Here is a 9,600-nt window from a genome sequence, read left to right on the forward strand (position 1 = left end):
CTCACATCCTTACTTATTACATTTAGCCTAATCAACTCCAGTTCCATCTGTCTTGCACCAAATAATATCATAAAATCCATTGAATATATACTTCAAAGATCATTTATCCAGTCATTTGTTAATGGACATTTATGTTGCTTCCATAGCCTATCTATTGTGAATAATTTAGCTACAAGGACAAAGGTGCATATGTCCCTTTAAATTTGTTAACGCAGCATTTTTTATTGCAATTAGGTCCAGACCATATTTCTAGTAAAATCATTGCACTGCTTGGCAAGAAATAAAAAATCATAGAAAAAAATCTTTTTTTTAATATTGTTTAAGTTGTAAAATACCCATTCCACTCTACTGACTGATTCAGTGTTTAAGAAGCACAAAGGGTATTTTTTATGTCTTTCAATTATTTACAGAAAAATTAATTTTTGTTTTTCTTTAGCATGGGAAACTGAATAATATCGTGACAAGTTCCCAATCACCAAATATATGTCCATCTATTTAGAAAGACAGTGGACATTATAAATTGGCTAAGAATATTTATCTGGAGAGCTTGCCCATCATCTGTTGTGTTTAGCTAAGAGAAATTTAGTGCTAGTTATTCTACATTCTCTCAGAAGGAATCATCATTATCCCATCTATGACTTCTTTTTTTCTCAACTATTGCTTTTATGAAAAGGCCTGTGAATTTTACATTCCCACAGGAATCATTCTTTACAGCAGTCTTGATGACTGTGTTCTCATTTCATTTAGCTGTTTTAACAGTATGCTAATGACAGGAAGAAAACGTACATATAAAATATTGTAAGCATCAGGACTTGGTAGGAGAGAGTAAGTTTGGCTTCTGACCATGAAATCTTCTTCTGTGGTTGCCTTCTTAATGGCATCTCTTGAGTCCATTGGCTTTGAATTCTCCCAATTGTGTGAGGTCACTCTGGCAGCACTGACCAAGTAGAAAATATTCAGTCAGAGAAAACAATAGCAGAAGTCACCCTTTTGGTGTCCTGTCTTCTATATCATGCAGTTGACTCAGGCTCCCCACGAAGATGTCACTGTTTGACCAGTTTGCTTTAAAACAGCTTAATTAGCTGAAAGGAAAGTTATGTCTGAGCATGTTTGTGAGAAAAAAACAAAAAGCTCTCTCCTTTCAGAAAGCCCATGCTCTATCTTGTCGGAAATCTTTGGTTCTGGAACCAAACAACATTCCTTTCATACACAATCAAGTCCCTGACAACAAATTTTCCTGAATTGGGAAATAAGTGATTTGCAGTAGTCTCCATGTGGGCATACAGGCCCAGGGTTTATGTATTTGGGTCTGTGTGAGACCTAGACAGTTTCTTATGGCATTACTCCTAGATTCTTGCTTATGGCATGTGCTTGATTTTCTTTATCAGCAAGGTCTAAAACTGATATGACTATATAAAAGACCATTTAGATTTTCTGATCGAAATATATAATGTAATGTAATTACACTTAAAAGCACTATTTATTAATTTATGGTTACAATTCTTTTAAATGTTCAAATGAGATTTTATTGCTAGGATAATATAGCAAGAAAACATTTGTCATACAACCTGAAAATATCCCTGACTTGATGAAGATCTGTGAATGCATGCATGCCATCTGCAGTTTCTAGACTTGGAAGTTATGTTGAGGGTCCATCTTAAATTCCTGAATGCAAGAGAAAATTCACTGGTAATGTGTAAATTACACACATTCTTCCTTAAAAAATTTTTTGCATGTGTTTTTATAACTAAATTCACCAGAGAAACAAAAATCTCATGGTTTCAATTTTTTAGAGGTAAGTTGATAGGGATTTGCTTGCAGTTTGATGGAAATTTTAGCTGCTACAGCTAAGGAAACTTTAAATTTGCACAGAGGTCTCTCTAGGCTAATATGAAGCACTGATCTTTTACTGTCCCATCCCAGAAAGCCAGTCTGCCTTCCTTCCTCCTTTCCTTTATTCTCTCCTTTCTTTACATTGTAGAAGAAAATCCTTACAGTCCAAACAATATCCCACTACAAAAAAAAAAAAAAAAAAATCAAATACTTCTAGCAGTTGATCTTTCATAGTTTCCTCCACATTCTGGTCTGGTTTCTCATTCTCCTGCCCATCACCAATAGTGATTAACTGATGAACACACAAATTCTCAGGCATCTTTAGCTTATTTATTTATTTTTTTTACAATTTCTGAATTACAAGGAATACCAAATTCTAACTAAATTCTAAAGAGTATTTGCTCTCCCCAACACTATGTTGAACTAGATAATTTGACAGAGCTCTGTAAATAATAGCAGCGAGTATGTGTGTTTGTGTGTGTGGTGTTTTGCTATTCAAACTACAGAAAGTTTAATTGTAATTATTTGAAAAAAAATCCTTTAAACAATGATAGCATTCTTCCTAAAGGAGCATTATGTTTTAAACAGAAATCGTATCTCCTTTTCTTAATCAAGAGAAAGATAACTAAATTAGGAGGAGGGAGCCTATAATTAGCAATATAAATCTTTCACCGATTTCAGGAGGTCATCAGATGAACTGATGCAGACTTCAGGCACATCTGCTCTTTTGGCAACTACTGCCTCTTCCGAGCTTTCTCATTGGCTCCTGCTAATCATATGCGAGGTCTCTTGGAAGCGATTTGTGCCTCCTTGGGCTAAAGCTGGGTAAGAGCATGGAACCAGGATGCTTTGCTGAACTCGCAGCAAGGACGCAGACACTGAGATGAGCTGCAAATCTCTTTTAAGAGACCAAAACACAGAACTCTGTAATGAGACTATGGTGTGCGTAAGGACCAGGGGTAAGAATGGCAGCTAGAAGTGACCTTGAAAAACTCTGAAGAGTAAACTGGGTAGGCTGACAGGCAGATAAGGAGCAGGTATTTTGAGAAGAGGGATTAATGCCCACAAGGTGGCATCATTGGCGTCAATTTCAGAATGAAGTCCTTGACATGTTAATTTTTGGATTTGAAGCGTTATGGGATGAGACTAGAGTGAGGACGGAAAGCACATTCTCAGGAAATAAATCAGACATTAACGAAGTTGTTTCTTTTAATGTGCATCAACACTACTGAGGAAAATGGGCTAATAGTGTCACTTTTACTTCTCATTGGCTATTATACTATTGGAAAGAAAAGGACAAGTACTTTGCTCAGAGCTGACTGTGAATTTATGACAAACACTAGACCCTGGTCTATTATCAAGTTCACTGTTATATAAATTATTTCAATTGTAATTTGTTGGCTTTCTTAATAGCTACCTGCTTGATTCATGACCAAAGTACCAGGCTCAATTTAGATTGTATATCTGCAAAATTTAAACTGGAAATGAAATAATAACAAATTTCCTACTGTTCTTAAAAAGATGAAACATACTGTGTGTATGTACAGTGATCCAGAGGAATAAGAAACCTGAAACCTTTTTATTAAACATTGGTGCAAGATTGAGAGAGAGAATGTAATCTGAGTGCAGTGCACTCCATATGCACCACTGGCTTCCTGCTTTTTTCATTTTGGTAATAGTTTCACCTTGTCTCTGAGACTCCCTTCTGATTAAATAAGTTCATCAACCTCACTGGATTATACAGATACAGTATATGAGTATATTCATTTCCAGAGAAACAATTCTACTCCTTTTTCACAGTGCCTAAAAGTTAACAAAGCCCTTTGTTATTTTTTATTTGGACAACTATCCTATGTTTATTATGTTATGCATTTAAAGATGAATATACAGGATTTCTACACAAATGTGATGGACATAGACCTCTAATAGGTCCCTCTCTCCATCATCACTCGTCACTTCCATTAGGAAGTCATCATAAGTCCTCTTGTGGGCCTCTCCAGAACCTTGCCCTCACTATAAAATAGCAATGGTAGGTATAGCCCCACTCTTTGAAGGGAGGCTGGATCATCCTACCCTGCCACTCAAGGAAAACTGGCCCTGCTATGAGTACAGCCTAGAATATTCATAGCTGTGACCATGAACTTCGATAAGGGGAAGATAGCCAGTGGGCTCTGAACTCCAACTGCATCAGGGTCCTGAGAGAAAAAAAAGGAAAAAAGGAGAGACATTTGACTAGTAGGTTTATTTGTGACATGGAAAGGAAGAAAAGATGGGACAATAGAGAAAAATAGGCAAATATATACAATTATAGACAGTTGTAGAAATAATATTGACCCATATCTGCAACCCAAATTTCCATTAGGAGAATTGCTATAGCTTCCAGTGGAGGGACTGGGTATACTATGGTGGTTAGAATGGTTTAGAGCTGTACCCCTCTTATCTTATAACTTTGGGAATCAAAGTTAAATCACTAATACATTTTTTAAAAAGATGAATACATAAATTTTATGGTGCTCTTTCCCCTTAACTGATGTTCACCAGTTAACATGTGGGTCCAACTCTGAAGGCAGAAAAGATAGGGGTCACACTTAATTGCATAGAAGACTAGTGGGTAGAATATCAGGGAGGGGGACAAGGGAAGTAGAGGAAGTCAGGAGCCTCCCAGTACTAAAGACCCTGAGGAGGGGTGACCCTGGCTGAGCATTGATTGAGGGAAGTCCACGGAGTCTTTTTGCCTTGAGACCATTTAACAAGAGGAAAGAAGAAAGAAGTGAAAATAAAATAAAATAAAATAAAATAAAAGCTCCTCTTCCATTTTTTTTTTACCAGTTTATTTAACTCTGACATCTGCTCTTATTTTCATCTCTTCACACACAAAATTTGAGGAGATAATACTGCTGCAACCTGTTTCTAGAATCCATACTTTCTAGCACCTCTTAAGTGGAAGAATGTAACCAAGACTCCCCTGCCAACTGGGCATTCCACTAAGAATTATATTTATTCCACAGTATATATAGTCTTGGAGTCTTTTGTGTATCAATAAAATGTTACTTTAGAATTGTGTTAAAAAAAAAAAGATGATACCTATTTTAGGAACTTACTGTTAATGCTTTCATTGAGAATAGGTCACCTCTCAGCCATCTTTACCTGGATTTCTTTATTTCTTTCTTTCTCTATTTTTTATAGACCAGGCAAAGTTTATTATTAAAAAAACATTATTTGGGGGTCCGGCGGTAGTGCAGCGGCTTAAGCGCAAGTGGCGCAAAGCACAAGGCTAGCTTAAGGATCCAGGTTTGAGCCCCCTGCTCCCCACCTGCAGGGGAGTCCCTTCACAGGCGATGAAGCAGGTCTGAAGGTGTCAATCTTTCTCTTCTCCACTCTGTCTTCCTCTCCTCTCTCCATTTCTCTCTGTCCTATCTAACAATGATGACATCAACAATAACAATAATAACCACAATAGGACTACAACAACAAGGGCAACAAAAGGGAAAATAAATAAAAAAAGAAAGAAAAAAACATTATTTTTAGTTTTTAAAATTTTTAAAAGTTTTATTTTTGAAATAATTGTTTTATTGATTTAATAATGATCAACACTACTGTAGGATAAAGAGGAGTACAATTCCACACAATTCCCACCACTAGAGTTCTGTATCCCATCCGCTCCGTTGGAAGCTTTCCTGTTCTTTATTCATCTGTGAGCTTGGACCCAGGATCATTATGAGGTGTAGAAGGTGGAAGGTCTGACTTCTGCAATTGCTTTGTCACTGGACGTCGACATTGGCAAGTCTACCCATGCTCCCAGCCTGTTTATATCTTTCCCTAGTGGCGCAGGACTCTGGAGATGTGGGGTTCCAGGGTACATCAGTGAGGTCATCTTTCCAGTGAAGTCTGGTTGGCATCATGGTAGCATCTGCAACTTGGTGGCTGAAAAAGCACTAAGATATAAACCAGAACAAATTGTTTAATAATCAGGAATCTAAAGGTAAGACTATAGCTGATGAGATTTGGCATCTCCATGTTGGAAAAAGCTAGTAGGTCTATTTTAGGTATTTCCAAGGGGCCCATGACTTTACTAATTTTTGCCTGAGCCTTATAGCTAACATGTAGATGGGTCAAGGGCACTGTCTGGGGAGATGGTGTCAGAGTTGGAAATAGGACTAGAAATCTGGATCAGGGAAGAGAGTAGTGCCCAGTTATGGTATAAGTATACAAATACTGTTAACCTTAAACCTCACTCATTTGATTTGGGGCCCATGTTCAGCACAGGAGCCTGTGCAACCTCCATATCCTTACAGATCTGAGCTCACATTTCATAGTCATAGCTAGAATATTCTAGGCTGCAGTCTTTGTAGGACCTGTCTTCCTCGAGTGGTAGAGTATGATCCAACCTCCCTTCAGAGAATGGGGAAGTCCCTACCATTGTTGACCCACATTGAGGGCAAGGTCATGTAGAGGCCCATATAAAAAGAATTTCTTCCTTCCTTTCTCCCTTTCTTTCTTTCTTTCTTTCTTTCTTTCTTTCTTTCTTTCTTTCTTTCTCTCTTTATCTTTCTCTTTCTTTCTTTCTTTCTTTCTTTCTTTCTTTCTTTCTTTCATTCACCTCCAAGGTTATTGCTGGGGTTCAGTGCCTGCACCATGAATCCACTACTCCTGGAGGCTATCATTTTTCCATTTTGTTGCCCTACTTTATATATATATATATATATATATATATATATATATATATATATATATAAAATTGTGGTTATTGTTATTGATGTCATTGTTGTTGGATAGGACAGAAAGAAATGAGAGAGGAGGGGTGTTGGTATGCATGAGACCCCTTCTGTTTCATTTGGTTTAAATCCCCCCCTGCTTAACACTATTCTATTTACATAACCACTTCATTCTATTTACATAACCACTGTTAACAAGCACCACCCTCCCTCCAGGGCATTGATGGTTCAGTGATAGGATTCTCGCCTGCTTCGCCTCCTCCTTGTCACACTCTGATTTTCACCAGTCACTTTTCTCTCCACCCTCTCTATGTCACATCCTGTTTCCACCCTACTTGGCAAGTATATATAAAGACAGCATTGTGAGTTTTAGGGTACTTTAGTTTAGCTTAGCTTGGTATAGATTGTGCTGCGTCCTGCATGAATAAAGAGATACTGCCCACAGCTCAACCTTGAGTCCCTGGTCATCAGTTACCCGCCATGAAGCTAGCCCGGCGAAAACAACATAACCCGTCGAAAACAACATAGGGGAAACAGCGAGGGGAAGAGAAAGATAAACACCAGAAGACCTGCTTCACCACCTGTGAAGAGATCCCCTTGCAGATGGGGAGCCAGGGGCTCAAACTGGGATTCTAACTCCGGTCCTTGCACTTAGCGCCACCTGCACTTAACTCGACGCACTACCGCCCGACCCCCAAAAAGAATTTCTTAAATCAAGATGATAATTTAAGACACTTAAATGATAATTTAAGATACAAAGAAGGATAATTAAAATATTAAATACTACCTAAATTAAAACACCATAATTCAAACTGTTACTTATAATCTGTGTCTTGTTAGGACCAGCTGATGAGCTATCTTTCAGGAAATTCACCCCACCAACTCATGAAGCATACTAAGCCACATCATACATTGAGTCCTACAGTTTACAGTCACCAGTGCTTGGTTTTCTGTCCATAAGCATGCAACTATTACAGAAAACACAAAATTCTATTAACAGGCATGTTTTGTTTCTTTGCATCTTTTAAAGGGCAAGCTACCAATATATTGTATCCTTTAAGAAAAATATTCTATAGGAAATATGAGATAGCTATCCAATATGGTCCAACATGGTTATACACCCAACTGAAGGAACCCAGCAATAAGTACTCTGCTAACTCTGTTTTAGAGCAGTAATTGTCTCCATTGTACTTGTGTCCTTAGTTCTTGTTACGCAACTAGCTGAACATGCACTTCATTGCTTTGGATACAATGCTTTCACCTTTTTTTTTTTTTTTTTTTTGGTGTCTATCAGAAATGACCTGATAGTCACTAGTATATGCTTTGCATGATGTAGTTAGAGGCCTCATGATAGAAGTTCTAGAGGTGCTTCCAGGTTGACTTGGTATCCCTAAGGTTTTGGTGGATGATGTGAAGACTACAGGTGAAAATGGCAAAGCACTCTTTCCATAACACTTATGTATACGTGGTTTTGCACCAATCATGATGAACTCTCTAAAAAAATCTTCCCATCTTTACTTAAGACTTTTCAGGACTGCAGTTTAAACTGATAACAAATATGCATCCAATTCCCTGTGTTGAACATCACATGTTTTTGTTGTTTGTTTTTGCCTCCAGAGTTGCTGCTGGAGTTCAGTGCCTGCACTATGAATCCATTGCTTTTGGAGTCCATTCGTTTCCATTTTGCTGCTGTTGTTATTGTTGTCATTATTATATTATTGTTGTTATATCTGCTATTGTTGTTGTTGAAGATAACAGAGAAATTGAGAGAGGACGGGAAGACAGAGAGCAGGCGAGAAGACACCTGCAGACCTGCTTCACCGCTTGTGAGGAGACCCCACCCTTCCCTGTAGGTAGGGAGCAGGGGGCTCGAACCAGGACCTGTGCATATGTCCTTGTGCTTTGTGCCATGTGCGCTTAGCCCGTTGTGTTACCACCTGGTCCCCGGACAGCACGTTTTTAAGATATTCCCATATCGTGCAAACTGTAATAATATTTAGGAAGCAAATGCTTGAGAAAACTCAAACACAGTCACCCTAATGTCATCAATATGTTTTTCTGAAGTCAGAGAATCTCCTTGAGTATAAAAAGGATCCAGCTCGGCAGGTGATAATGCTGTTTTTCGTGGTTGACCAATGCCTGTTGAACTAAATGTACTTTGCCCTGTTCCAGGAGTAGTTGACATAACTCCAACAAGGGGGCTCTGCATTACTGAAATGTTTGGCTGTCTTCTTGAAGCTAAAGAAGACATGCATTTCCTGGGCTGGAAATGTCATCATATATGCTTGTAACTGGTGGAGCTGCACTTTTATCCTTATGTGCTGGGACAACTATTTGCGGTGGTGAACCACCTGAACCATCTGATCTCATCTCCATTACTACAGCTGAAGGATCACTAATTGATCAAGGTTATGGGGTCACCAGCTCTGGCAAATCCCCCATTAAAAATCCAGTTAGGAATTGTGTATTAACCCCTGGTTTTGTAGATATGGATGAACCTGGCATCATTGGTTCAGAACCTAACCTCAGCACCTGGGGTTCCACAGTGAAGGCAGCCATCATAGCAGCCACTCAGGTCCGAACCACTCCAAAATCAAAAAATCCCCTGGATTTCTTATAGACAGTTACAAAGAAAAATTAAAGAAACTCTTAAAGAAACTGTGGTATGATGTGAAAAAAGAGAATTGTGCATAGTATTTCTTCTATTGGTATTACTTCGATGCTATTTTACTAATATCTTAGGAATATAATTTTATGCAGAGATTTATTATTTGAGACTATTCTAAAAAATTTGGAAAACACTTTTTCATTTTTATCGAGCTAAATTGATATTCAGTACTAAATATGTTTAATCCACATAGCATAATGACTTGACATATATATGCATCATTGAATGAATGAAAAAACACATCTTGATTTAAAACCATACATGCTTTAGGGGGAATAATTGCATTTTTTAATTTATATAACTTTTTTCTTTTCTTTATTTTCCTTTTTGTTGCCCTTGTTTTTATCATTGTTGTGGCTATTATTGTTGTTGTTGATGTCGTTG

General features: G+C 37.9%; 1 pseudogene; it reads right to left on the reverse strand.

Moving 5' to 3' along the window:
• Positions 1-8,507: 8,507 nt before the first annotated feature.
• Positions 8,508-9,107, reverse strand: LOC103110841 (nucleoporin NUP35-like; annotated as a pseudogene).
• Positions 9,108-9,600: the final 493 nt, after the last annotated feature.

The sequence above is a fragment of the Erinaceus europaeus genome, unplaced genomic scaffold, assembly GCF_950295315.1.
Source record: "Erinaceus europaeus unplaced genomic scaffold, mEriEur2.1 scaffold_559, whole genome shotgun sequence".
Classification (NCBI taxonomy): Eukaryota; Metazoa; Chordata; class Mammalia; order Eulipotyphla; family Erinaceidae; genus Erinaceus; species Erinaceus europaeus.